Source organism: Vicugna pacos, unplaced genomic scaffold (assembly GCF_048564905.1).
Source record: "Vicugna pacos unplaced genomic scaffold, VicPac4 scaffold_214, whole genome shotgun sequence".
Taxonomy (NCBI): domain Eukaryota; kingdom Metazoa; phylum Chordata; class Mammalia; order Artiodactyla; family Camelidae; genus Vicugna; species Vicugna pacos.
The window spans coordinates 140,591-168,063 of NW_027328893.1; the positions used below are offsets into that span (position 1 = coordinate 140,591).

The 27,473-nt window shown below is 45.8% G+C and overlaps 2 long non-coding RNA genes across 2 annotated transcripts; both read right to left on the reverse strand.

The window, feature by feature from the left end:
- Positions 1–621: 621 nt before the first annotated feature.
- On the reverse strand, positions 622–16,170 carry LOC140695458 (uncharacterized). The gene is made up of 3 exons (XR_012071143.1): positions 16,048–16,170; positions 2,228–2,300; positions 622–853 (listed from the first exon to the last, which is right to left on the reverse strand). It is a non-coding gene; the product is annotated as an uncharacterized lncRNA (long non-coding RNA).
- A 333-nt stretch (positions 16,171–16,503) lies between these two features.
- Positions 16,504–26,748, reverse strand: LOC140695455 (uncharacterized). Its single transcript, XR_012071140.1, has 3 exons — positions 26,603–26,748; positions 18,065–18,137; positions 16,504–16,693 (listed from the first exon to the last, which is right to left on the reverse strand). It is a non-coding gene; the product is annotated as an uncharacterized lncRNA (long non-coding RNA).
- Between the last annotated feature and the right edge of the window lie 725 nt (positions 26,749–27,473).

Sequence of the window (27,473 nt, forward strand, 5' to 3'; positions counted from 1 at the left end):
TGCGGGTGTGCCCATATTACAGGAACAATAGTTTCCCTTAGTGGGTCTCTGTGTACTGTGAACTGTTAGAAAGTTTAAAGACGTGTGAAACATTCAACTGAAAATGGACACACTTCCCTCCGTTGCTACAGTGCATACAGATCTGAACAAAAGGAAAGAGGGAAGAACAAAGGCCCATGGGACGCTAGTGGGTAGAATCACTTTTACCTTAGGAATCTCTCGTCGGATGCAGCCCCTCCCCCAACACTGACAAGATGCAGCAGCCATTGGGGATGGCAGTTAGCGGTTGGATTCCAGGTGGAATGTTGGTGTGTACCGCGAGGCTTGTTGTGGCTGGTGGATCCTAGGTAACCGGGCAGAGTTCTGTGGGTGGATCAGTGCGATGGAGGGGCTGCCGCCCTCTGTGGAGCTTGGCTTAAGTCTTTGGTCCGGGAAGCTGTGTCAGTTCGAGATACTGCTGCTGCCCAAAGACCTGAGTTCACGGGTCAGTTTCCAGAACCTGAAAGGGCAGACAGTGGAAGATCTGCCTGTCTTCAGCTTACTGGAGAGGCTCCGAGGTCCTTTCAGACTTGCCCAGTCCTGTTGAAGTCGACTTTATGGGAGACACGAAGAGAAGCTGGCCGAAAATATGGCTGCACGGATTGAGGAGAGATGCGAACACATTGATGAGAGATGTTCTGCTACAATAGAGAATACTGGCCTGGAGACAGCTGTAGAGGATAGCAGGCTCGAAAGGCATTCATGAGACATATTGAACCTCGCTGATACTAGCAGAAACCTACGGAGGGCCACCGTGGACTGGAGGAAGTTCCTCAATTCTCTGCTCCAAGAACGGGTCCAAGATCCCTGACGTCTAAAGAGAAGAGAAGGCAGAGATGATAATAACGCTCATGTTCTTGAAAGAGGTCAGATAATCCACACGACCCAAGGGGCAATTCCAAGCCATTTAGATCAAAGTGCACCAAGCTCAGGTAAGCCTTTTCCCAGGTTTGGGCCTAGCTATCAAGCATTTGCTCTTCCCTCCCCTCCACTCAGGCATCCATTTTGAGGGATCAGTACCTGAGCTGCAATGAAGCCAGTAAGAGAAGAGCAAGCCCCTCCTAGAATCAGAGTTCCTCTAGCTTCATCCTCTGTGAACAACAGGGAACCCCATAAAGGTCAAATACTCTCGTATGAAATAGATAGGAATTGAATACTTAGCTCCCACAAATAAACGAAGGCCTTCCGCTAGATTCAGCAAATGCTGGGTTTATGTCTTCTCTGGGGTGAAGGGAGTGTGGTAAGTGAGGGGAATCTTTGACTGAACTTGAATCTGTATTAGGCCTCCGTTTTTCAAGACAGTCTAGATAAATATTAGAAGTCAGATAGTGAACTGAAAGGTAAAAGTCGCCAATGACATGAAAGACACAGCTTATGTGGACCGTCTTTCAATTGAGTCAAGCCCCCGGGGGCAATCTATCATGGGGGTGCAGACTTGGTTGCATTCAAGTGCTTTACCCAACATGATCGGATGATTAAGCGTTCTCATCACTGATAGAAGAACACCTGGTTCTCAGTAGCCTAGCATAGCTGCAGCAGGGTTCTCATAGCTATAAAGCCTCGAGGTTCTTTGGATTCAAAGCTAAATGTATATATTTAGTTCGTTTCCTCTTGTATGTTCCTTGAGAGGGATGTTACACCTTGAAATGCCAACATTGACCAGTAGGTGTCATCGGGAGTAAAGGGCACCACATGCACAAGTGAATCCAAGCTTGGGGGTTGTTTCATGTTTCCATTAGTTATTTCATGGTTCCTGTTGGTTTCGGAGGCTTCAAAAGTAAACAGTTGTCATGACCCCTTTAAGAGTTCGGACTGCTAGTTTGCATTCTATCTGCCTATGTTTTCCTTAGAGTTGACAAAATGTTACCAAAATTGACAAGTCTGGCTTCTAGGTCGATTTAGTATGTTTCAGAAACTAACTTCATTTTCGTATAACTCCCAAAACATTTCTATAAATTCTATTAAATTTTTAAAGACTGCAAATGAGATATCAACACAATGTCAAAACTGGAGTCTTCGGACAATCCCTCCCACCACGGCTTTATAGAAACAAAGAGATAAAAAAAAAATCACATTTCTGTGAAATGTATCTGGAAAGTGTTGATTCATCGATGCCCAGTTGACAGAGAAGCAGTGCAACCTGCGCTCACTCGCTCCCATGAACACAGCAATGGAAACATCCACTCACCCAGCCCTTGGCAAAGGATACTTGCCGAAGAGAGGTCTGTTACTTCCAAAGACAGGATGAGGCCTCAGAACACCTGGAAGCAGGAGAAGGAAAAGCAGGGAATGGATACCACTGCATGGTCTGAGCCCTGTTGATGGATCAGTAAAGGTGAAACTCTCTTTAACTTGGACGCACACTCTCAAGCAGACAGGAGACATGGGATTGAAGGTGATGCGCTGAGTGTTAGAAGAGTGCACAGCAGATGCTTGGCTGACCGAACTCAAAGAATCCAGTGCAAAATATCCCCACATTTGATTCTGAGACCAAGCTCCGAGCTGTCAAATTTGAGGTAGCAGAGGCAGCGTTCAGGGAGGGATAGGGCTACGGATGGTGGCACACGCTGAGTCTCAGGGATCTGGAGTGTGTTGTGGGATGTGGTGGGTCCTATCAAGAGAGCAAACCGACTTGGGACCACAATGAGCAAGCAACCACTCTGGTGCACGCAGTTGAAATTATCGATATGTCCCATGGCCACACCCAGTGCATCTGCAGGACCAGAGACCAATTTGGCATTTTGCCAATAGAGCATGTGTGGGGCTGAATCAGAGATATTGTGCATCGGGTCTGAGGGATCCAGGGGGCCTTGGGTTTGAATTCAGAATGAAAAGCCTTAGGATTTGCTACAATCATAACCTGGGCTGTGATTATGGTTTGGTTTGAGGCACAGGATATGCAACAGCTCTGTGGTTGCCTTCGTGCACCCGTGCCACAAGGATGAGAGGATAAGGAAGTGTGGTCCAAGACCACAGCGTGAGAAGAGGAAGGATTTCCTTCAGTTTATCTCTCAAAAGCGGATGCTACATTTTGGATGGCACCGGCACGGTTCAGCAGCGAGGACACCAAGTTCGGGCTGCGGGATCATTCCAGCAGGCCCTGATGTGTGACATCCATAGATATGCTTCCACTGGTGTTTCTGTAGACAGAGAAGCTCTTGGAAGAACTGGTTTCAGTGGGACATTCCCGTGGCACTACAAAGCACAAGCGCACTCACACTCTGCCCTTCTGGAAACACTCCAAAATAACATAGAGTAGAATGCAGAGCTGAGAACCTTTAGAAGCTCCACTTCCACCAGAGGAAGTGTCCTGTGCTCTTTCAGATTTGTGAGATAAGCGTAATCAAAGTGAGGTTATCTAAATCGAAATAGTATGGGGTGTTCATCACAACAAAGGCAACACCAGCAATTGGAGATAGACCAGACAGCACACACAGGAACAGGACATGGCATCAATGTCTATGAATATTTGTCCTCACAGAAATCCCATGCAATTGTGTAGAGCCAAGAGTCTAAAATTTTCACTTAACCAAGCCCTAGAAATCTACATTAGATACCTGAAATTACCTGACCAGTAGAGATGAAGAAATACAGTAAAAGGAAAAGGAAGTACCATTTTCAGTTCCAAAGAGATTGAAGGCCCTAAAGATAAGCTTTCAGACAACTAGACTGCAAAACGCTCTCCAGAGCAAGTATTGAAAATGGAGGTGAGGGAAACACTGAAGAACAACAGTGTCTCAGAATCACAAAAGGCAGAATACCAGAAAAGGGGAAGAGAAAGCCTAAAGACGAGCCAAATAATCTCAGAAAACTCAGTGGATGAGAAAATATCAGGGCTAACAGTCCGTCCTAAGCAGACGAGATATTGCAGAGGGACGCGTGAATGACTTTGAAGACAGGGGAACAGAAATCCCTCGGTCAGAAGCACACATAGCAAAGCAAGTGCAAACCAATGAAAACATTGCTGTTGATTCCTGGTTGTAGTCAAGGCATGAAAGACTAAAATTCGAAAGAGTCCCAGGTGGAAAAGCAAGAGATAAAGAAACAAACAATGTTTGAAAAGTTATGTGTAGAAAAATCAGACTGAAACTTGCTGAAAGCCAAGATAGAATCATCTAGGTGAATTCAGGAAGTACACAGCGTCCAAAAGAGGTGGAATCCCAATAGACTTAGCAGTAGCTGTATGATCCAAATCAACAAAGTTCATGAGCATCCCAGTGATTTAAATTGCGCCTGGAGGAAAGCAACATAGTCACAAGAGAACCTCCAGAGGGGTTTCAGCTGCTATCTCAGCAGCAATATTGCAGGACAGGGAGGAGTGCCAGGACATAGACCATAGCTTGAATGGCAAAATGCTGCCATCTAGGGTAGCCTATGCCACATGACCACCATTTCTAATAACAGCAGAGCTAGAGAATGCCACAGACCTGCAAATCTTAAAAGAATTCAGCAGTTCGAAACTTATCCTAAAAGAAATTTTGAGAATTCTCCCCTGAAGGGATAAGCAGCAAGATGAAATGGAAAGAAGAAAACCCTTATTGGAAATGCAAGAAGAGCATGAGTGGAAAAGAAGAAACAAGAAGAAGGCAAGGAGGACATCAAAACCCTAAAAATGGGAGAGGGAAGCAGGAAATCATAGGGGATTGGAAGCACTATCTTAAGGGAGTCAGCTTATATGACTCTCTCTTGGAAGCAAACGGAGAGATGCATGGCCTGACGTGTTTGCAAAACAATCCAGAAGCAGACCAAGAAAGAATCAAACAAACAAACAACACAAAAAGGGTAGGGTAACATGAATATTCAAAAGAAATTACTCAAGGTGATGTCAAGGATCATTCAGTACGCATCGACCCAGTATCGCGGCTTGAATGTACTCAGCACACCTGTATTCGGAAATCAGAGGCGTGCATTTATATTCGTAAATATTGATTCATATGAGCATATCGTGACCTAACCCAAATGCCGATTTGGAATCCAATGGATTCCTAGTCCGTGATATAGACTTGCAAGTCTTCCAACAGGATGAATGAATGCCATCTTCTACACTACGTCATGAAGAAATGGCACAAGCCTATAACAAGGAAAAGTAGCTCCGCAAAAGTGTACTAAGATCAAAAGAGACAGGCAGTAAAGTGCACATTGGGGATTGTATCAGTCCTAGGAATTTCAGCCCCCTTGAAACAAATGGATAGATGTCCCGTGCATGCGGGTGTTTCAGCAGAAATCAACCGACGGCTATGTATTGCGGGTGTGCCCATATTACAGGAACAATAGTTTCCCTTAGTGGGTCTCTGTGTACTGTGAACTGTTAGAAAGTTTAAAGACGTGTGAAACATTCAACTGAAAATGGACACACTTCCCTCCGTTGCTACAGTGCATACAGATCTGAACAAAAGGAAAGAGGGAAGAACAAAGGCCCATGGGACGCTAGTGGGTAGAATCACATTTACCTTAGGAACCTCTCGTCGGATGCAGCCCCTCCCCCAACACTGACAAGATGCAGCAGCCATTGGGGATGGCAGTTAGCGGTTGGATTCCAGGTGGAATGTTGGTGTGTACCGCGAGGCTTGTTGTGGCTGGTGGATCCTAGGTAACCGAGCAGAGTGCTGTGGGTGGATCAGTGCGATGGAGGGGCTGCCGCCCTCTGTGGAGCTTGGCTTAGGTCTTTGTTCCGGGAAGATGTGTCAGTTCGAGATACTGCTGCTGCCCAAAGACCTGAGTTCACGGGTCAGTTTCCAGAACCTGAAAGGGCAGACAGTGGAAGATCTGCCTGTCTTCAGCTTACTGGAGAGGCTCCGAGGTCCTTTCAGACTTGCCCAGTCCTGTTGAAGTCGACTTTATGGGAGACACGAAGAGAAGCTGGCCGAAAACATGGCTGCACGGATTGAGGAGAGATGCGAACACATTGATGAGAGATGTTCTGCTACAATAGAGAATACTGGCCTGGAGACAGCTGTAGAGGATAGCAGGCTCGAAAGGCATTCATGAGACATATTGAACCTCGCTGATACTAGCAGAAACCTACGGAGGGCCACCGTGGACTGGAGGAAGTTCCTCAATTCTCTGCTCCAAGAACGGTTCCAAGATCCCTGACGTCTAAAGAGAAGAGATGGCAGAGATGATAAAAACGCTCATGTTCTTGAAAGAGGTCAGATAATCCACACGACCCAAGGGGCAATTCCAAGCCATTCAGATCAAAGTGCACCAAGCCCAGGTAAGCCTTTTCCCAGGTTTGGGCCTAGCTATCAAGCACTTGCTCTTCCCTCCCCTCCACTCAGGCATCCATTTTGAGGGATCAGTACCTGAGCTGCAATGAAGCCAGTAAGAGAAGAGCAAGCCCCTCCTAGAATCAGAGTTCCTCTAGCTTCATCCTCTGTGAACAACAGGGAACCCCATAAAGGTCAAATACTCTCGTATGAAATAGATAGGAATTGAATACTTAGCTCCCACAAAGAAACGATGGCCTTCCGCTAGATTCAGCAAATGCTGGGTTTATGTCTTCTCTGGGGTGAATGGAGTGTGGTAAGTGAGGGGAATCTTTGACTGAACTTGAATCTGTATTAGGCCTCCGTTTTTCAAGACAGTCTAGGTAAATATTAGAAGTCAGATAGTGAACGGAACTGTAAAAGTCGCCAATGACATGAAAGACACAGCTTATGTGGACCATCTTTCAATTGAGTCAAGCCCCCGGGGGCAATCTATCATGGGGGTGCAGACTTGGTTGCATTCAAGTGCTTTACCCAACATGATCGGATGATTAAGCGTTCTCATCACTGATAGAAGAACACCTGGTTCTCAGTAGCCTAGCATAGCTGCAGCAGGGTTCTCATAGCTATAATGCCTCTAGGTTCTTTGGATTCAAACTAAATGTATATATTTAGTTCGTTTCCTCTTGTATTTTCCTTGAGAGGGATGTTACACCTTGAAATGCCAACATTGAACAGTAGGTGTCATCGGGAGTAAAGGGCACCACATGCACAAGTGAATCCAAGCTTGGGGGTTATTTCATGTTTCCATTAGTTATTTCATGGTTCCTGTTGGTTTCGGAGGCTTCAACAGTAAAGAGTTGACATGACCCCTTTAACAGTTCGGACTGCTCGTTTGCATTCTATCTGTCTATGTTTTCCTTAGAGCTGACATAATGTTACAGAAATTGACAAGTCTGGCTTCTAGGTCGATTTAGTATGTTTCAGAAACTAACTTCATTTTCGTAAAACTCCCAAAACATTTATATAAATTCTATTAAATTTTTAAAGACTGCAAATGAGACATCAACACAATGTCAAAACTGGAGTCTTCGGACAATCCCTCCCACCACAGCTGTATAGAAACAAAGAGATAAAATAAAATCACATTTCTGTGAAATGTATCTGGAAAGTGTTGATTCATCGATGCCCAGTTGACAGAGAAGCAGTGTAACCTGCGCTCACTCGCTCCCATGAACACAGCAATGGAAACATCCACTCACCCAGCCCTTGGCACAGGACACTTGCCGACGAGAGGTCTGTTACTTCCAAAGACAGGATGAGGCCTCAGAACACCTGGAAGCAGGAGAAGGAAAAGCAGTGAATGGATACCAGTGCATGGTCTGAGCCCTGCTGATGGAGCAGTAAAGGTGAAACTCTCTTTAACTTGGACGCACACTCTCAAGCGGACAGGAGACAAGGGTTTAAAGGTGATGCGCTGTGTGTTAGAAGAGTGCACAGCAGATGCTTGGCTGACAGAACTCAAAGAATCCAGTGCAAAATATCCCCACCTTTGATTCTGAGACCAAGCTCCGAGCTGCCAAATTTGAGGTAGCAGAGGCAGCGTTCAGGGATGGATAGGGCTACGGATGTTGGCACACGCTGAGTCTCAGGGATCTGGAGTGCGTTGTGGGATCTGTTGGGTCCTATCAAGAGAGCAAACCGACCTGTGGCCCCAATGAGCAAGCAACCACCCTGGTGCGCACAGTTGAAATTATCGATATGTCCCATGGCCACACCCAGTGCATCTACAGGACCAGAGACCAATTTGGCATTTTGCCAATAGAGCATGTGTGGGGCTGAATCAGAGATATTGTGCATCGGGTCTGAGGGATCCAGGGGGCCTTGGGTTTGAATTCAGAATGAAAAGCCTTAGGATCTGCTACATTCATAACCTGGGCTGTGATTATGGTTTGGTTTGAGGCACAGGATGTGCAACAGCTCTGTGGTTGCCTTCGTGCACCCGTGCCACAAGATGAGAGGACACGGAAGTGTGGTCCAAGACCACAGCGTGAGAAGAGGAAGGATTTCCTTCAGTTTATCTCTCAAAAGCGGATGCTACATTTTGGATGGCACCGGCACGGTTCAGCAGCGAGGACACCAAGTTCGGGCTGCGGGATCATTCCAGCAGGCCCTGATGTGTGACATCCATAGATATGATTCCACTGGTGTTACTGTAGACAGAGAAGCTCTTGGAAGAACTGGTTTCAGTGGGACATTCCCGTGGCACTACAAAGCACAAGCGCACTCACACTCTGCTCTTCTGGAAACACTTCAAAATAACATAGAGTAGAATGCAGAGCTGAGAAGCTTTAGAAGCTCCATTTCCACCAGAGGAAGTGTCCTGTGCTCTTTCAGATTTGTGAGATAAGCGTAATCAAAGTGAGGTTATCTAAATCGAAATAGTATGGGGGGTTCATCACAACAAAGGCAACACCAGCAATTGGAGATAGACCAGACAACACACACAGGAACAGGACATGGCATCAATGTCTAGGAAAATTTGTCCTCACAGAAATCCCATGCAATTGTGTAGAGCCAAGATCTAAAGTTTTCACTTAACCAAGCCCTGGAAGTCTACATTAGATACCTGAAATTACCTGACCAGTAGAGATGAAGAAATACAGTAAAAGGAAACGGAAGTACCATTTTCAGTTCCAAAGAGATTGAAGGCCCTAAAGATAAGCTTTCAGACAACTAGACTGCAAAACGCTCTCCAGAGCAAGTATTGAAAATGGAGGTGAGGGAAACACTGAAGAACAACAGTGTCTCAGAATCACAAAAGGCAGAATACCCGAAAAGGGGAAGAGAAAGCCTAAAGACGAGCCAAATAATCTCAGAAAACTCAGTGGATGAGAAAATATCAGGGATAACATTCCGTCCTAAGCAGACGAGATATTGCAGAGGGACGCGTGAATGACTTTGAAGACAGGGGAACAGAAATCCCTCGGTGAGAAGCACACATAGGAAAGCAAGTGAAAACCAATGAAAACATTGCTGTTGAATCCTGGTTGAAGACAAGGCATGAAAGACTAAAATTCGAAAGAGTCCCAGATGGAAAAGCAAGAGATAAAGAAACAAACAATGTTTGAAAAGTTATGTGTAGAAAAATCAGACTGAAACTTGCTGAAAGCCAAGATAGAATCATCTAGGCGAATTCAGGAAGTACACAGCGTCCAAAAGAGTTGGAATCCCAATAGACTTAGCAGCAGCTGTATGATCCAAATCAACAAAGTTCATGAGCATCCCAGTGATTTAAAATGCGCCTGGAGGAAAGCAACATAGTCACAAGAGAACCTCCAGAGGGGTTTCAGCTGCTATCTCAGCAGCAATATTGCAGGACAGGGAGGAGTGCCAGGACATAGACCATAGCTTGAATGGCAAAATGCTGCCATCTAGGGTAGCCTATGCCACATGACCACCATTTCTAATAACAGCAGAGCTAGAGAATGCCACAGACCTGCAAATCTTAAAAGAATTCAGCAGTTCGAAACTTATCCTAAAAGAAAGGTTGAGAATTCTCCCCTGAAGGGATAAGCAGCAAGATGAAATGGAAAGAAGAAAACCCTTATTGGAAATGCAAGAAGAGCATGAGTGGAAAAGAAGAAAGAAGAAGAAGGCAAGGAGGACATCAAAACCCTAAAGATGGGAGAGGGAAGCAGGAAATCATAGGGGATTGGAAGCACTATCTTAAGGAAGTCAGCTTATATGACTCTCTGTTGGAAGCAAACGGAGAGATGCATGGCCTGACGTGTTTGCAAAGCAAACGAGAAGCAGACCAAGAAAGAATCAAACAAACAAACAACACAAAAAGGGTAGGGTAACATGAATATTCAAAAGAAATTACTCAAGGTGATGTCAAGGATCATTCAGTACGCATCGACCCAGTATCGCGGCTTGAATGTACTCAGCACACCTGTATTCGGAAATCAGAGGCGTGCATTTATATTCGTAAATATTGATTCATATGAGCATATCGTGACCTAACCCAAATGCCGATTTGGAATCCAATGGATTCCTAGTCCGTGATATAGACTTGCAAGTCTTCCAACAGGATGAATGAATGCCATCTTCTACACTACGTCGAGAAGAAATGGCACAAGCCTATAACAAGGAAAAGTAGCTCCGCAAAAGTGTACTAAGATCAAAAGAGACAGGCAGTAAAGTGCACATTGGGGATTGTATCATTCCTAGGAATTTCAGCCCCCTTGAAACAAATGGATAGATGTCCCGTGCATGCGGGTGTTTCAGCAGAAATCAACCGACGGCTATGTATTGCGGGTGTGCCCATATTACAGGAACAATAGTTTCCCTTAGTGGGTCTCTGTGTACTGTGAACTGTTAGAAAGTTTAAAGACGTGTGAAACATTCAAGTGAAAATGGACACACTTCCCTCCGTTGCTACAGTGCATACAGATCTGAACAAAAGGAAAGAGGGAAGAACAAAGGCCCATGGGACGCTAGTGGGTAGAATCACATTTACCTTAGGAACCTCTCGTCGGATGCAGCCCCTCCCCCAACACTGACAAGATGCAGCAGCCATTGGGGATGGCAGTTAGCGGTTGGATTCCAGGTGGAATGTTGGTGTGTACCGCGAGGCTTGTTGTGGCTGGTGGATCCCAGGTAACCGGGCAGAGTGCTGTGGGTGGATCAGTGCGATGGAGGGGCTGCCGCCCTCTGTGGAGCTTGGCTTAGGTCTTTGGTCCGGGAAGCTGTGTCAGTTCGAGATACTGCTGCTGCCCAAAGACCTGAGTTCACGGGTCAGTTTCCAGAACCTGAAAGGGCAGACAGTGGAAGATCTGCCTGTCTTCAGCTTACTGGAGAGGCTCCGAGGTCCTTTCAGACTTGCCCAGTCCTGTTGAAGTCGACTTTATGGGAGACACGAAGAGAAGCTGGCCGAAAATATGGCTGCACGGATTGAGGAGAGATGCGAACACATTGATGAGAGATGTTCTGCTACAATAGAGAATACTGGCCTGGAGACAGCTGTAGAGGATAGCAGGCTCGAAAGGCATTCATGAGACATATTGAACCTCGCTGATACTAGCAGAAACCTACGGAGGGCCACCGTGGACTGGAGGAAGTTCCTCAATTCTCTGCTCCAAGAACGGGTCCAAGATCCCTGACGTCTAAAGAGAAGAGATGGCAGAGATGATAAAAACGCTCATGTTCTTGAAAGAGGTCAGATAATCCACACGACCCAAGGGGCAATTCCAAGCCATTCAGATCAAAGTGCACCAAGCCCAGGTAAGCCTTTTCCCAGGTTTGGGCCTAGCTATCAAGCACTTGCTCTTCCCTCCCCTCCACTCAGGCATCCATTTTGAGGGATCAGTACCTGAGCTGCAATGAAGCCAGTAAGAGAAGAGCAAGCCCCTCCTAGAATCAGAGTTCCTCTAGCTTCATCCTCTGTGAACAACAGGGAACCCCATAAAGGTCAAATACTCTCGTATGAAATAGATAGGAATTGAATACTTAGCTCCCACAAAGAAACGATGGCCTTCCGCTAGATCCAGCAAATGCTGGGTTTATGTCTTCTCTGGGGTGAAGGGAGTGTGGTAAGTGAGGGGAATCTTTGACTGAACTTGAATCTGTATTAGGCCTCCGTTTTTCAAGACAGTCTAGGTAAATATTAGAAGTCAGATAGTGAACGGAACTGTAAAAGTCGCCAATGACATGAAAGACACACCTTATGTGGACCATCTTTCAATTGAGTCAAGCCCCCGGGGGCAATCTATCATGGGGGTGCAGACTTGGTTGCATTCAAGTGCTTTACCCAACATGATCGGATGATTAAGCGTTCTCATCACTGATAGAAGAACACCTGGTTCTCAGTAGCCTAGCATAGCTGCAGCAGGGTTCTCATAGCTATAATGCCTATAGGTTCTTTGGAATCAAAGCTAAATGTATATATTTAGTTCGTTTCCTCTTGTATTTTCCTTGAGAGGGATGTTACACCTTGAAATGCCAACATTGACCAGTAGGTGTCATCGGGAGTAAAGGGCACCACATGCACAAGTGAATCCAAGCTTGGGGGTTATTTCATGTTTCCATTAGTTATTTCATGGTTCCTGTTGGTTTCGGAGGCTTCAAAAGTAAAGAGTTGACATGACCCCTTTAACAGTTCGGACTGCTACTTTGCATTCTATCTGTCTATGTTTTCCTTAGAGCTGACATAATGTTACCGAAATTGACAAGTCTGGCTTCTAGGTCGATTTAGTATGTTTCAGAAACTAACTTCATTTTCGTATAACTCCCAAAACATTTCTATAAATTCTATTAAATTTTTAAAGACTGCAAATGAGACATCAACACAATGTCAAAACTGAAGTCTTCGGACAATCCCTCCCACCACGGCTGTATAGAAACCAAGAGATAAAATAAAATCACATTTCCGTGAAATGTATCTGGAAAGTGTTGATTCATCGATGCCCAGTTGACAGAGAAGCAGTGTAACCTGCGCTCACTCGCTCCCATGAACATAGCAATGGAAACATCCACTCACCCAGCCCTTGGCACAGGACACTTGCCAACGAGAGGTCTGTTACTTCCAAAGACAGGATGAGGCCTCAGAACACCTGGAAGCAGGAGAAGGAAAAGCAGGGAATGGATACCAGTGCATGGTCTGAGCCCTGTTGATGGAGCAGTAAAGGTGAAACCCTCTTTAACTTGGACGCACACTCTCAAGCGGACAGGAGACAAGGGTTTGAAGGTGATGGGCTGAGTGTTAGAAGAGTGCACAGCAGATGCTTGGCTGACAGAACTCAAAGAATCCAGTGCAAAATATCCCCACCGTTGATTCTGAGACCAAGCTCCGAGCTGCCAAATTTGAAGTAGCAGAGGCAGCGTTCAGGGAGGGATAGGGCTACGGATGTTGGCACACGCTGAGTCTCAGGGATCTGGAGTGCGTTGTGGGATGTGTTGGGTCCTATCAAGAGAGCAAACCGACCTGTGGCCCCAATGAGCAAGCAACCACCCTGGCGCGCGCAGTTGAAATTATCGATATGTCCCATGGCCACACCCAGTGCATCTGCAGGACCAGAGACCAATTTGGCATTTTGCCAATAGAGCATGTGTGGGGCTGAATCAGAGATATTGTGCATCGGGTCTGAGGGATCCAGGGGGCCTTGGGTTTGAATTCAAAATGAAAAGCTTTAGGATCTGCTACATTCATAACCTGGGCTGTGATTATGGTTTGGTTTGAGGCACAGGATGTGCAACAGCTCTGTGTTTGCCTTCGTGCACCCGTGCCACAAGGATGAGAGGACAAGGAAGTGTGGTCCAAGACCACACCGTGAGAAGAGGAAGGATTTCCTTCAGTTTATCTCTCAAAAGTGGATGCTACATTTTGGATGGCACCGGCACGGTTCCGCAGCGAGGACAACAAGTTCGGGCTGCGGGATCATTCCAGCAGGCCCTGATGTGTGACTTCCATAGATATGATTCCACTGGTGTTTCTGTAGACAGAGAAGCTCTTGGAAGAACTGGTTTCAGTGGGACATTCCCGTGGCACTACAAAGCACAAGCGCACTCACACTCTTCCCTTCTGGAAACACTCCAAAATAACATAGAGTAGAATGCAGATCTGAGAACCTTTAGAAGCTCCATTTCCACCAGAGGAAGTGTCCTGTGCTCTTTCAGATTTTTGAGATAAGCGTAATCAAAGTGAGGTTATCTAAATCGAAATAGTATGGGGTGTTCATCACAACAAAGGCAACACTAGCAATTGGAGATAGACCAGACAGTACACACAGGAACAGGACATGGCATCAATGTCTAGGAAAATTTGTCCTCACAGAAATCCCATGCAATTGTGTAGAGCCAAGAGTCTAAAGTTTTCACTTAACAAAGCCCTCGAAGTCTACATTAGATACCTGAAATTACCTGACCAGTAGAGATGAAGAAATACAGTAAAAGGAAAAGGAAGTACCATTTTCAGTTCCGAAGAGATTGAAGGCCCTAAAGGTATGCTTTCAGACAACTAGACTGCAAAACGCTCTCCAGAGCAAGTATTGAAAATGGAGGTGAGGGAAACACTGAAGAACAACAGTGTCTCAGAATCACAAAAGGCAGAATACCAGAAAAGGGGAAGAGAAAGCCTAAAGACGAGCCAAATAATATCAGAATACTCAGTGTATGAGAAAATATCAGGGCTAACATTCCGTACTAAGCAGACGAGATATTGCAGAGGGACGCGTGAATGACTTTGAAGACAGGGGAACAGAAATCCCTCGGTCAGAAGCACACATAGCAAAGCAAGTGCAAACCAATGAAAACATTGCTGTTGAATCCTGGTTGAAGACAAGGCATGAAAGTCTAAAATTCGAAAGAGTCCCAGATGGAAAAGCAAGAGATAAAGAAACAAACAATGTTTGAAAAGATATGTGTAGAAAAATCAGACTGAACTTGCTGAAAGCCAAGATAGAATCATCTAGGCGAATTCAGGAAGAACACAGCGTCCAAAAGAGGTGGAATCCCAATAGACTTAGCAGCAGCTGTATGATCCAAATCAACAAAGTTCATGAGCATCCCAGTGATTTAAAATGCGCCTGGAGGAAAGCAACATAGTCACAAGAGAACCTCCAGAGGGGTTTCAGCTGCTATCTCAGCAGCAGTATTGCAGGACAGGGAGGAGTGCCAGGACATAGACCATAGCTTGAATGGCAAAATGCTGCCATCTAGGGTAGCCTAAGCCACATGACCACCATTTCTAATAACAGCAGAGCTAGAGAATGCCACAGACCTGCAAATCATAAAAGAATTCAGCAGTTCGAAACTTATCCTAAAAGAAAGGTTGAGAATTCTCCCCTGAAGGGATAAGCAGCAAGATGAAATGGAAAGAAGAAAACCCTTATTGGAAATGCAAGAAAAGCATGAGTGGAAAAGAAGAAACAAGAAGAAAGCAAGGAGGACATCAAAACCCTAAAGATGGGAGAGGGAAGCAGGAAATCATAGGGGATTGGAAGCACTATCTTAAGGGAGTCAGCTTATATGACTCTCTGTTGGAAGCAAACGGAGAGATGCATGGCCTGACGTGTTTGCAAAGCAAACGAGAAGCAGACCAAGAAAGAATCAAACAAACAAACAACACAAAAAGGGTAGGGTAACATGAATATTCAAAAGAAATTACTCAAGGTGATGTCAAGGATCATTCAGTACGCATCGACCCAGTATCGCGGCTTGAATGTACTCAGCACACCTGTATTCGGAAATCAGAGGCGTGCATTTATATTCGTAAATATTGATTCATATGAGCATATCGTGACCTAACCCAAATGCCGATTTGGAATCCAATGGATTCCTAGTCCGTGATATAGACTTGCAAGTCTTCCAACAGGATGAATGAATGCCATCTTATACACTACGTCGAGAAGAAATGGCACAAGCCTATAACAAGGAAAAGTAGCTCCGCAAAAGTGTACTAAGATCAAAAGAGACAGGCAGTAAAGTGCACATTGGGGATTGTATCAGTCCTAGGAATTTCAGCCCCCTTGAAACAAACGGATAGATGTCCCGTGAATGCGGGTGTTTCAGCAGAAATCAACCGACGGCTATGTATTGCGGGTGTGCCCATATTACAGGAACAATAGTTTCCCTTAGTGGGTCTCTGTGTACTGTGAACTGTTAGAAAGTTTAAAGACGTGTGAAACATTCAACTGAAAATGGACACACTTCCCTCCGTTGCTACAGTGCATACAGATCTGAACAAAAGGAAAGAGGGAAGAACAAAGGCCCATGGGACGCTAGTGGGTAGAATCACATTTACCTTAGGAACCTCTCGTCGGATGCAGCCCCTCCCCCAACACTGACAAGATGCAGCAGCCATTGGGGATGGCAGTTAGCCGTTGGATTCCAGGTGGAATGTTGGTGTGTACCGCGAGGCTTGTTGTGGCTGGTGGATCCTAGGTAACCGGGCAGAGTTCTGTGGGTGGATCAGTGCGATGGAGGGGCTGCCGCCCTCTGTGGAGCTTGGCTTAGGTCTTTGGTCCGGGAAGCTGTGTAAGTTCGAGATACTGCTGCTGCCCAAAGACCTGAGTTCACGGGTCAGTTTCCAGAACCTGAAAGGGCAGACAGTGGAAGATCTGCCTGTCTTCAGCTTACTGGAGAGGCTCCGAGGTCCTTTCAGACTTGCCCAGTCCTGTTGAAGTCGACTTTATGGGAGACACGAAGAGAAGCTGGCCGAAAACATGGCTGCACGGATTGAGGAGAGATGCGAACACATTGATGAGAGATGTTCTGCTACAATAGAGAATACTGGCCTGGAGACAGCTGTAGAGGATAGCAGGCTCGAAAGGCATTCATGAGACATATTGAACCTCGCTGATACTAGCAGAAACCTACGGAGGGCCACCGTGGACTGGAGGAAGTTCCTCAATTCTCTGCTCCAAGAACGGGTCCAAGATCCCTGACGTCTAAAGAGAAGAGATGGCAGAGATGATAAAAACGCTCATGTTCTTGAAAGAGGTCAGATAATCCACACGACCCAAGGGGCAATTCCAAGCCATTCAGATCAAAGTGCACCAAGCCCAGGTAAGCCTTTTCCCAGGTTTGGGCCTAGCTATCAAGCACTTGCTCTTCCCTCCCCTCCACTCAGGCATCCATTTTGAGGGATCAGTACCTGAGCTGCAATGAAGCCAGTAAGAGAAGAGCAAGCCCCTCCTAGAATCAGAGTTCCTCTAGCTTCATCCTCTGTGAACAACAGGGAACCCCATAAAGGTCAAATACTCTCGTATGAAATAGATAGGAATTGAATAATTAGCTCCCACAAAGAAACGATGGCCTTCCGCTAGATTCAGCAAATGCTGGGTTTATGTCTTCTCTGGGGTGAAGGGAGTGTGGTAAGTGAGGGGAATCTTTGACTGAACTTGAATCTGTATTAGTCCTCCCTTTTTCAAGACAGTCTAGGTAAATATTAGATGTCAGATAGTGAGCTGAACGGTAAAGGTCGCCAATGACATGAAAGACACAGCTTATGTGGACCGTCTTTCAATTGAGTCAAGCCCCCGGGGGCAATCTATCATGGGGGTGCAGACTTGGTTGCATTCAAGTGCTTTACCCAACATGATCGGATGATTAAGCGTTCTCATCACTGATAGAAGAACACCTGGTTCTCAGTAGCCTAGCATAGCTGCAGCAGGGTTCTCATAGTTATAATGCCTCTAGGTTCTTTGGATTCAAAGCTAAATATATATATTTAGTTCGTTTCCTCTTGTATTTTCCTTGAGAGGGATGTTACACCTTGAAATGCCAACATTGACCAGTAGGTGTCATCGGGAGTAAAGGGCACCACATGCACAAGTGAATACAAGGTTGGGGGTTTTTTCATGTTTCGATTAGTTATTTCATGGTTCCTCTTGGTTTCGGAGGCTTCAACAGTAAATAGTTGACATGACCCCTTTGACAGTTCGGACTGCTACTTTGCATTCTATCTGTCTATGTTTTCCTTAGAGCTGACAAAATGTTACCGAAATTGACAAATCTGGCTTCTAGTTCGATTTGGTATGTTTTAGAAACTAACTTCATTTTCGTATAGCTCCCAAAACATTTCTATAAATTCTATTAAATTTTTAAAGACTGCAAATGAGACATCAACACAATGTCAAAACTGGAGTCTTCGGACAATCCCTCCCACCACGGCTGTATAGAAACCAAGAGATAAAAAAATCACATTTCTGTGAAATGTATCTAGAAAGTGTTGATTCATCGATGCCCAGTTGACAGAGAAGCAGTGCAACCTGCGCTCACTCGCTCCCATGAACACAGCAATGGAAACATCCACTCACCCAGCCCTTGGCACAGGACACTTGCCGAAGAGAGGTCTGTTACTTCCAAAGACAGGATGAGGCCTCAGAACACCTGGAAGCAGGAGAAGGAAAAGCAGGGAATGGATACCAGTGCATGGTCTGAGCCCTGTTGATGGAGAAGTAAAGGTGAAACTCTCTTTAACTTGGACGCACACTCTCAACCGGCCAGGAGACATGGGATTGAAGGTGTTGCGCTGAGTGTTAGAAGAGTGCACAGCAGGTGCTTGGCTGCCAGAACTCAAAGAATCCAGTGCAAAATATCCCCACAGTTGATTCTGAGACAAAGATCCGAGCTGCCAAATTTGAGGTAGCAGAGGCAGCGTTCAGGGAGGGATAGGGCTACGGATGGTGGCAGACGCTGAGTCTCAGGGATCTGGAGTGCGTTGTGGGATGTGGTGGGTCCTATCAAGAGAGCAAACCGACCTGGGACCCCAATGAGCAAGCAACCACCCTGGCGCACGCAGTTGAAATTATCGATATGTCCCATGGCCACACCCAGTGCATCTGCAGGACCAGAGACCAATTTGGCATTTTGCCAATAGAGCATGTGTGGGGCTGAATCAGAGATATTGTGCATCGGGTCTGAGGGATCCAGGGGGCCTTGGGTTTGAATTCAGAATGAAAAGCCTTAGGATCTGCTACATTCATAACCTGGGCTGTGATTATGGTTTGGTTTGAGGCACAGGATGTGCAACAGCTCTGTGGTTGCCTTCGTGCACCCGTGCCACAAGGATGAGAGGACAAGGAAGTGTGGTCCAAGACCACAGCGTGAGAAGAGGAAGGATTTCCTTCAGTTTATCTCTCAAAAGCGGATGCTACATTTTGGATGGCACCGGCACGGTTCGGCAGCGAGGACAACAAGTTCGGGCTGCGGGATCATTCCAGCAGGCCCTGATGTGTGACTTCCATAGATATGCTTCCACTGGTGTTTCTGTAGACAGAGAAGCTCTTGGAAGAACTGGATTCAGTGGGACATTCCCGTGGCACTACAAAGCACAAGCGCACTCACACTCTGCCCTTCTGGAAACACTCCAAAATAACATAGAGTAGAATGCAGAGCTGAGAACCTTTAGAAGCTCCATTTCCACCTGAGGAAGTGTCCTGTGCTCTTTCAGATTTGTGAGATAAGCGTAATCAAAATGAGGTTATCCTAATCGAAATAGTATGGGGTGTTCATCACAACAAAGGCAACACCAGCAATTGGAGATAGACCAGATAACACACACAGGAATAGGACATGGCATCAATGTCTAGGAAAATTTGTCCTCACAGAAATCCCATGCAATTGTGTAGAGCCAAGAGTCTAAAGTTTTCACTTAACCAAGCCCTAGAAGTCTACATTAGATACCTGAAATTACCTGACCAGTAGAGATGAAGAAATACAGTAAAAGGAAAAGGAAGTACCATTTTCAGTTCCAAAGAGATTGAAGGCCCTAAAGATAAGCTTTCAGACAACTAGACTGCAAAACGCTCTCCAGAGCAAGTATTGAAAATGGAGGTGAGGGAAACACTGAAGAACAACAGTGTCTCAGAATCACAAAAGGCAGAATACCAGAGAAGGGGAAGAGAAAGCCTAAAGACGAGCCAAATAATCTCAGAAAACTCAGTGGATGAGAAAATATCAGGGCTAACATTCCGTCCTAAGCAGACGAGATATTGCAGAGGGACGCGTGAATGACTTTGAAGACAGGGGAACAGAAATCCCTCGGTCAGAAGCACACATAGGAAAGCAAGTGCAAACCAATGAAAACATTGCTGTTGAATCCTGGTTGAAGACAAGGCATGAAAGACTAAAATTCGAAAGAGTCCCAGATGAAAAAGCAAGAGATAAAGAAACAAACAATGTTTGAAAAGTTATGTGTACAAAAATCAGACTGAAACTTGCTGAAAGCCAAGATCGAATCATCTAGGCGAATTCAGGAAGTACACAGCGTCCAAAAGAGTTGGAATCCCAATAGACTTAGCAGCAGCTGTATGATCCAAATCAACAAAGTTCATGAGCATCCCAGTGATTTAAAATGCGCCTGGAGGAAAGCAACATAGTCACAAGAGAACCTCCAGAGGGGTTTCAGCTGCTATCTCAGCAGAAATATTGCAGGACAGGGAGGGGTGCCAGGACATAGAACATAGCTTGAATGGCAAAATGCTGCCATCTAGGGTAGCCTATGCCACATGGCCACCATTTCTAATAACAGCAGAGCTAGAGAATGCCACAGACCTGCAAATCTTAAAAGAATTCAGCAGTTCGAAACTTATCCTAAAAGAAAGGTTGAGAATTCTCCCCTGAAGGGATAAGCAGCAAGATGAAATGGAAAGAAGAAAACCCTTATTGGAAATGCTAGAAGTGCATGAGTGGAAAAGAAGAAACAAGAAGAAGGCAAGGAGGACATCAAAACCCTAAAGATGGGAGAGGGAAGCAGGAAATCATAGGGGATTGGAAGCACTATCTTAAGGGAGTCAGCTTATATGACTCTCTGTTGGAAGCAAACGGAGAGATGCATGGCCTGACGTGTTTGCAAAGCAAACGAGAAGCAGACCAAGAAAGAATCAAACAAACAAACAACACAAAAAGGGTAGGGTAACATGAATATTCAAAAGAAATTACTCAAGGTGATGTCAAGGATCATTCAGTACGCATCGACCCAGTATCGCGGCTTGAATGTACTCAGCACACCTGTATTCGGAAATCAGAGGCGTGCATTTATATTCGTAAATATTGATTCATATGAGCATATCGTGACCTAACCCAAATGCCGATTTGGAATCCAATGGATTCCTAGTCCGTGATATAGCCTTGCAAGTCTTCCAACAGAATGAATGAATGCCATCTTCAACACTACGTCGAGTCGAAATGGCACAAGCCTATAACAAGGAAAAGTAGCTCCGCAAAAGTGTACTAAGATCAAAAGAGACAGGCAGTAAAGTGCACATTGGGGATTGTATCATTCCTAGGAATTTCAGCCCCCTTGAAACAAATGGATAGATGTCCCGTGAATGCGGGTGTTTCAGCAGAAATCAACCGACGGCTATGTATTGCGGGTGTGCCCATATTACAGGAACAATAGTTTCCCTTAGTGGGTCTCTGTGTACTGTGAACTGTTAGAATGTTTAAAGACGTGTGAAACATTCAACTGAAAATGGACACACTTCCCTCCGTTGCTACAGTGCATACAGATCTGAACAAAAGGAAAGAGGGAAGAACAAAGGCCCATGGGACGCTAGTGGGTAGAATCACATTTACCTTAGGAACCTCTCGTCAGATGCAGCCCCTCCCCCAACACTGACAAGATGCAGCACCCATTGGGGATGGCAGTTAGCCGTTGGATTCCAGGTGGAATGTTGGTGTGTACCGCGAGGCTTGTTGTGGCTGGTGGATCCTAGGTAACCGGGCAGAGTTCTGTGGGTGGATCAGTGCGATGGAGGGGCTGCCGCCCTCTGTGGAGCTTGGCTTAGGTCTTTGGTCCGGGAAGCTGTGTCAGTTCGAGATACTGCTGCTGCCCAAAGACCTGAGTTCACGGGTCAGTTTCCAGAACCTGAAAGGGCAGACAGTGGAAGATCTGCCTGTCTTCAGCTTACTGGAGAGGCTCCGAGGTCCTTTCAGTCTTGCCCAGTCCTGTTGAAGTCGACTTTATGGGAGACACGAAGAGAAGCTGGCCGAAAACATGGCTGCACGGATTGAGGAGAGATGCGAACACATTGATGAGAGATGTTCTGCTACAATAGAGAATACTGGCCTGGAGACAGCTGTAGAGGATAGCAGGCTCGAAAGGCATTCATGAGACATATTGAACCTCACTGATACTAGCAGAAACATACGGAGGGCCACCGTGGACTGGAGGAAGTTCCTCAATTCTCTGCTCCAAGAACGGGTCCAAGATCCCTGACGTCCAAAGAGAAGAGATGGCAGAGATGATAAAAACGCTCATGTTCTTGAAAGAGGTCAGATAATCCACACGACCCAAGGGGCAATTCCAAGCCATTCAGATCAAAGTGCACCAAGCCCAGGTAAGCCTTTTCCCAGGTTTGGGCCTAGCTATCAAGCACTTGCTCTTCCCTCCCCTCCACTCAGGCATCCATTTGAGGGATCAGTACCTGAGCAGCAATGAAGCCAGTAAGAGAAGAGCAAGCCTCTCCTAGAATCAGAGTTCCTCTAGCTTCATTCTCTGTGAACAACAGGGAACCCCATAAAGGTCAAATACTCTCGTATGAAATAGATAGGCATTGAATACTTAGCTCCCACAAAGAAACGATGGCCTTCCGCTAGATTCAGCAAATGCTGGGTTTATGTCTTCTCTGGGGTGAAGGGAGTGTGGTAAGTGAGGGGAATCTTTGACTGAACTTGAATCTCTATTAGGCCTCCGTTTTTCAAGACAGTCTAGGTAAATATTCGAAGTCAGATAGTGAACGGAACTGTAAAAGTCGCCAATGACATGAAAGACACAGCTTATGTGGACCGTCTTTCAATTGAGTCAAGCCCCCGGGGGCAATCTATCATGGGGGTGCAGACTTGGTTGCATTCAAGTGCTTTACCCAACATGATCGGATGATTAAGCGTTCTCATCACTGATAGAAGAACACCTGGTTCTCAGTAGCCTAGCATAGCTGCAGCAGGGTTCTCATAGCTATAATGCCTCTAGGTTCTTTGGATTCAAAGCTAAATGTATATATTTAGTTCGTTTTCTCCTGTATTTTCCTTGAGAGGGATGTTACACCTTGAAATGACAACATTGACCAGTAGGTGTCATCGGGAGTAAAGGGCACCACATGCACAAGTGAATCCAAGCTTGGGGGTTATTTCATGTTTCCATTAGTTATTTCATGGTTCCTCTTGGTTTCGGAGGCTTCAACAGTAAAGAGTTGACATGACCCCTTTAACAGTTCGGACTGCTACTTTGCATTCTATCTGTCTATGTTTCCCTTAGAGCTGACAAAATGTTACCGAAATTGACAAGTCTGGCTTCTAGGTCGATTTAGTATGTTTCAGAAACTAACTTCATTTTCGTAAACTCCCAAAACATTTCTATAAATTCTATTAAATTTTTAAAGACTGCAAATGAGATATCAACACAATGTCAAAACTGGAGCCTTCCGACAATCCCTCACACCACGGCTGTATAGAAACAAAGAGATAAAAAAATCACATTTCTGTGAAATGTATCTGGAAAGTGTTGATTCATCGATGCCCAATTGACAGAGAAACAGTGCAACCTGCGCTCACTCGCTCCCATGAACACAGCAATGAAATATCCACTCACCCAGCCCTTGGCACAGGACACTTGCCGAAGAGAGTTCTGTTACTTCCAAAGACAGGATGAGGCCTCAGAACACCTGGAAGCAGGAGAAGGAAAAGCAGGGAATGGATACCAGTGCATGGTCTGAGCCCTGTTGATGGAGCAGTAAAGGTGAAACTCTCTTTAACTTGGACGCACACTCTCAAGCGGACAGGAGACATGGGATTGAAGGTGATGCGCTGAGTGTTAGAAGAGTGCACAGCAGATGCTTGGCTGACAGAACTCAAAGAATCCAGTGCAAAATATCCCCACAGTTGATTCTGAGCCCAAGCTTCGAGCTGCCAAATTTGAGGTAGCAGAGGCAGCGTTCAGGTGGGGATAGGGCTACGGATGATGGCACCCGCTGAGTCTCAGGGATCTGGAGTGCGTTGTGGGATGTGGTGGGTCCTATCAAGAGAGCAAACCGACCTGGGACCCCAATGAGCAAGCAACCACCCTGGCGCGCGCAGTTGAAATTATCGATATGTCCCATGGCCACACCCAGTGCATCTGCAGGACCAGAGACCAATTTGGCATTTTGCCAATAGAGCATGTGTGGGGCTGAATCAGAGATATTGTGCATCGGGTCTGAGGGATCCAGGGGGCCTTGGGTTTGAATTCAGAATGAAAAGCCTTAGGATCTGCTACATTCATAACCTGGGCTGTGATTATGGTTTGGTTTGAGGCACAGGATGTGCAACAGCTCTGTGGTTGCCTTCGTGCACCCGTGCCACAAGGATGAGCGGACAAAGAAGTGTGGTCCAAGACCACAGCGTGAGAAGAGGAAGGATTTCCTTCAGTTTATCTCTCAAAAGCGGATGCTACATTTTGGATGGCACCGGCACGGTTCGGCAGCGAGGACACCAAGTTCGGGCTGCGGGATCATTCCAGCAGGCCCTGATGTGTGACATCCATAGATATGCTTCCACTGGTGTTTCTGTAGACAGAGAAGCTCTTGGAAGAACTGGTTTCAGTGGGACATTCCCGTGGCACTACAAAGCACAAGCGCACTCACACTCTGCTCTTCTGGAAACACTCCAAAATAACATAGAGTAGAATGCAGAGCTGAGAACCTTTAGAAGCTCCATTTCCACCAGAGGAAGTGTCCTGTGCTCTTTCAGATTTGTGAGATAAGCGTAATCAAAGTGAGGTTATCTAAATCGAAATAGTATGGGGTGTTCATCACAACAAAGGCAACACCAGCAATTGGAGATAGACCAGACAGCACACACAGGAACAGGACATGGCATCAAAGTCTAGGAAAATTTGTCCTCACAGAAATCCCATGCAATTGTGTAGAGCCTAGAGTCTAAAGTTTTCACTTAACCAAGCCCTAGAAGTCTACATTAGATACCTGAAATTACCTGACCAGTAGAGATGAAGAAATACAGTAAAAGGAAAAGGAAGTACCATTTTCAGTTCCAAAGAGATTGAAGGCCCTAAAGATAAGCTTTCAGACAACTAGACTGCAAAACGCTCTCCAGAGCAAGTATTGAAAATGGAGGTGAGGGAAACACTGAAGAACAACAGTGTCTCAGAATCACAAAAGGCAGAATACCAGAAAAGGGGAAGAGAAAGCCTAAAGACGAGCCAACTAATCTCAGAAAACTCAGTGGATGAGAAAATATCAGGGCTAACATTCCGTCCTAAGCAGACGAGATATTGCAGAGGGACGCGTGAAAGACCTTGAAGACAGGGGAACAGAAATCCCTCGGTGAGAAGCACACATAGGAAAGCAAGTGCAAACCAATGAAAACATTGCTGTTGAATCCTGGTTGAAGACAAGGCATGAAAGACTAAAATTCGAAAGAGTCCCAGATGGAAAAGCAAGAGATAAAGAAACAAACAATGTTTGAAAAGTTATGTGTACAAAAATCAGACTGAAACTTGCTGAAAGCCAAGATAGAATCATCTAGGCGAATTCAGGAAGTACACAGCGTCCAAAAGAGTTGGAATCCCAATAGACTTAGCAGCAGCTGTATGATCCAAATCAACAAAGTTCATGAGCATCCCAGTGATTTAAAATGCGCCTGGAGGAAAGCAACATAGTCACAAGAGAACCTCCAGAGGGGTTTCAGCTGCTATCTCAGCAGCAATATTGCAGGACAGGGAGGAGTGCCAGGACATAGACCATAGCTTGAATGGCAAAATGCTGCCATCTAGGGTAGCCTATGCCACATGACCACCATTTCTAATAACAGCAGAGCTAGAGAATGCCACAGACCTGCAAATCTTAAAAGAATTCAGCAGTTCGAAACTTATCCTAAAAGAAAGGTTGAGAATTCTCCCCTGAAGGGATAAGCAGCAAGATGAAATGGAAAGAAGAAAACCCTTATTGGAAATGCAAGAAAAGCATGAGTGGAAAAGAAGAAACAAGAAGAAAGCAAGGAGGACATCAAAACCCTAAAGATGGGAGAGGGAAGCAGGAAATCAAAGGGGATTGGAAGCACTATCTTAAGGGAGTCAGCTTATATGACTATCTGTTGGAAGCAAACGGAGAGATGCATGGCCTGACGTGTTTGCAAAGCAAACGAGAAGCAGACCAAGAAAGAATCAAACAAACAAACAACACCAAAAGGGTAGGGTAACATGAATATTCAAAAGAAATTACTCAAGGTGATGTCAAAGATCATTCAGTACGCATCGACCCAGTATCGCGGCTTGAATGTACTCAGCACACCTGTATTCGGAAATCAGAGGCGTGCATTTATATTCGTAAATATTGATTCATATGAGCATATCGTGACCTAACCCAAATGCCGATTTGGAATCCAATGGATTCCTAGTCCGTGATATAGCCTTGCAAGTCTTCCAACAGGATGAATGAATGCCATCTTCTACACTACGTCGAGAAGAAATGGCACAAGCCTATAACAAGGAAAAGTAGCTCCGCAAAAGTGTACTAAGATCAAAAGAGACAGGCAGTAAAGTGCACATTGGGGATTGTATCAGTCCTAGGAATTTCAGCCCCCTTGAAACAAATGGATAGTTGTCCCGTGAATGCGGGTGTTTCAGCAGAAATCAACCGACGGCTATGTATTGCGGGTGTGCCCATATTACAGGAACAATAGTTTCCCTTAGTGGGTCTCTGTGTACTGTGAACTGTTAGAAAGTTTAAAGACGTGTGAAACATTCAACTGAAAATGGACACACTTCCCTCCGTTGCTACAGTGCATACAGATCTGAACAAAAGGAAAGAGGGAAGAACAAAGGCCCATGGGACGCTAGTGGGTAGAATCACATTTACCTTAGGAACCTCTCGTCGGATGCAGCCCCTCCCCCAACACTGACAAGATGCAGCAGCCATTGGGGATGGCAGTTAGCCGTTGGATTCCAGGTGGAATGTTGGTGTGTACCGCGAGGCTTGTTGTGGCTGGTGGATCCTAGGTAACCGGGCAGAGTTCTGTGGGTGGATCAGTGCGATGGAGGGGCTGCCGCCCTCCGTGGAGCTTGGCTTAGGTCTTTGGTCCGGGAAGCTGTGTCAGTTCGAGATACTGCTGCTGCCCAAAGACCTGAGTTCACGGGTCAGTTTCCAGAACCTGAAAGGGCAGACAGTGGAAGATCTGCCTGTCTTCAGCTTACTGGAGAGGCTCCGAGGTCCTTTCAGACTTGCCCAGTCCTGTTGAAGTCGACTTTATGGGAGACACGAAGAGATGCTGGCCGAAAACATGGCTGCACGGATTGAGGAGAGATGCGAACACATTGATGAGAGATGTTCTGCTACAATAGAGAATACTGGCCTGGAGACAGCTGTAGAGGATAGCAGGCTCGAAAGGCATTCATGAGACATATTGAACCTCGCTCATACTAGCAGAAACCTACGGAGGGCCACCGTGGACTGGAGGAAGTTCCTCAATTCTCTGCTCCATGAACGGGTCCAAGATCCCTGACGTCTAAAGAGAAGAGATGGCAGAGATGATAAAAACGCTCATGTTCTTGAAAGAGGTCAGATAATCCACACGACCCAAGGGGCAATTCCAAGCCATTCAGATCAAAGTGCACCAAGCCCAGGTAAGCCTTTTCCCAGGTTTGGGCCTAGCTATCAAGCACTTGCTCTTCCCTCCCCTCCACTCAGGCATCCATTTTGAGGGATCAGTACCTGAGCTGCAATGAAGCCA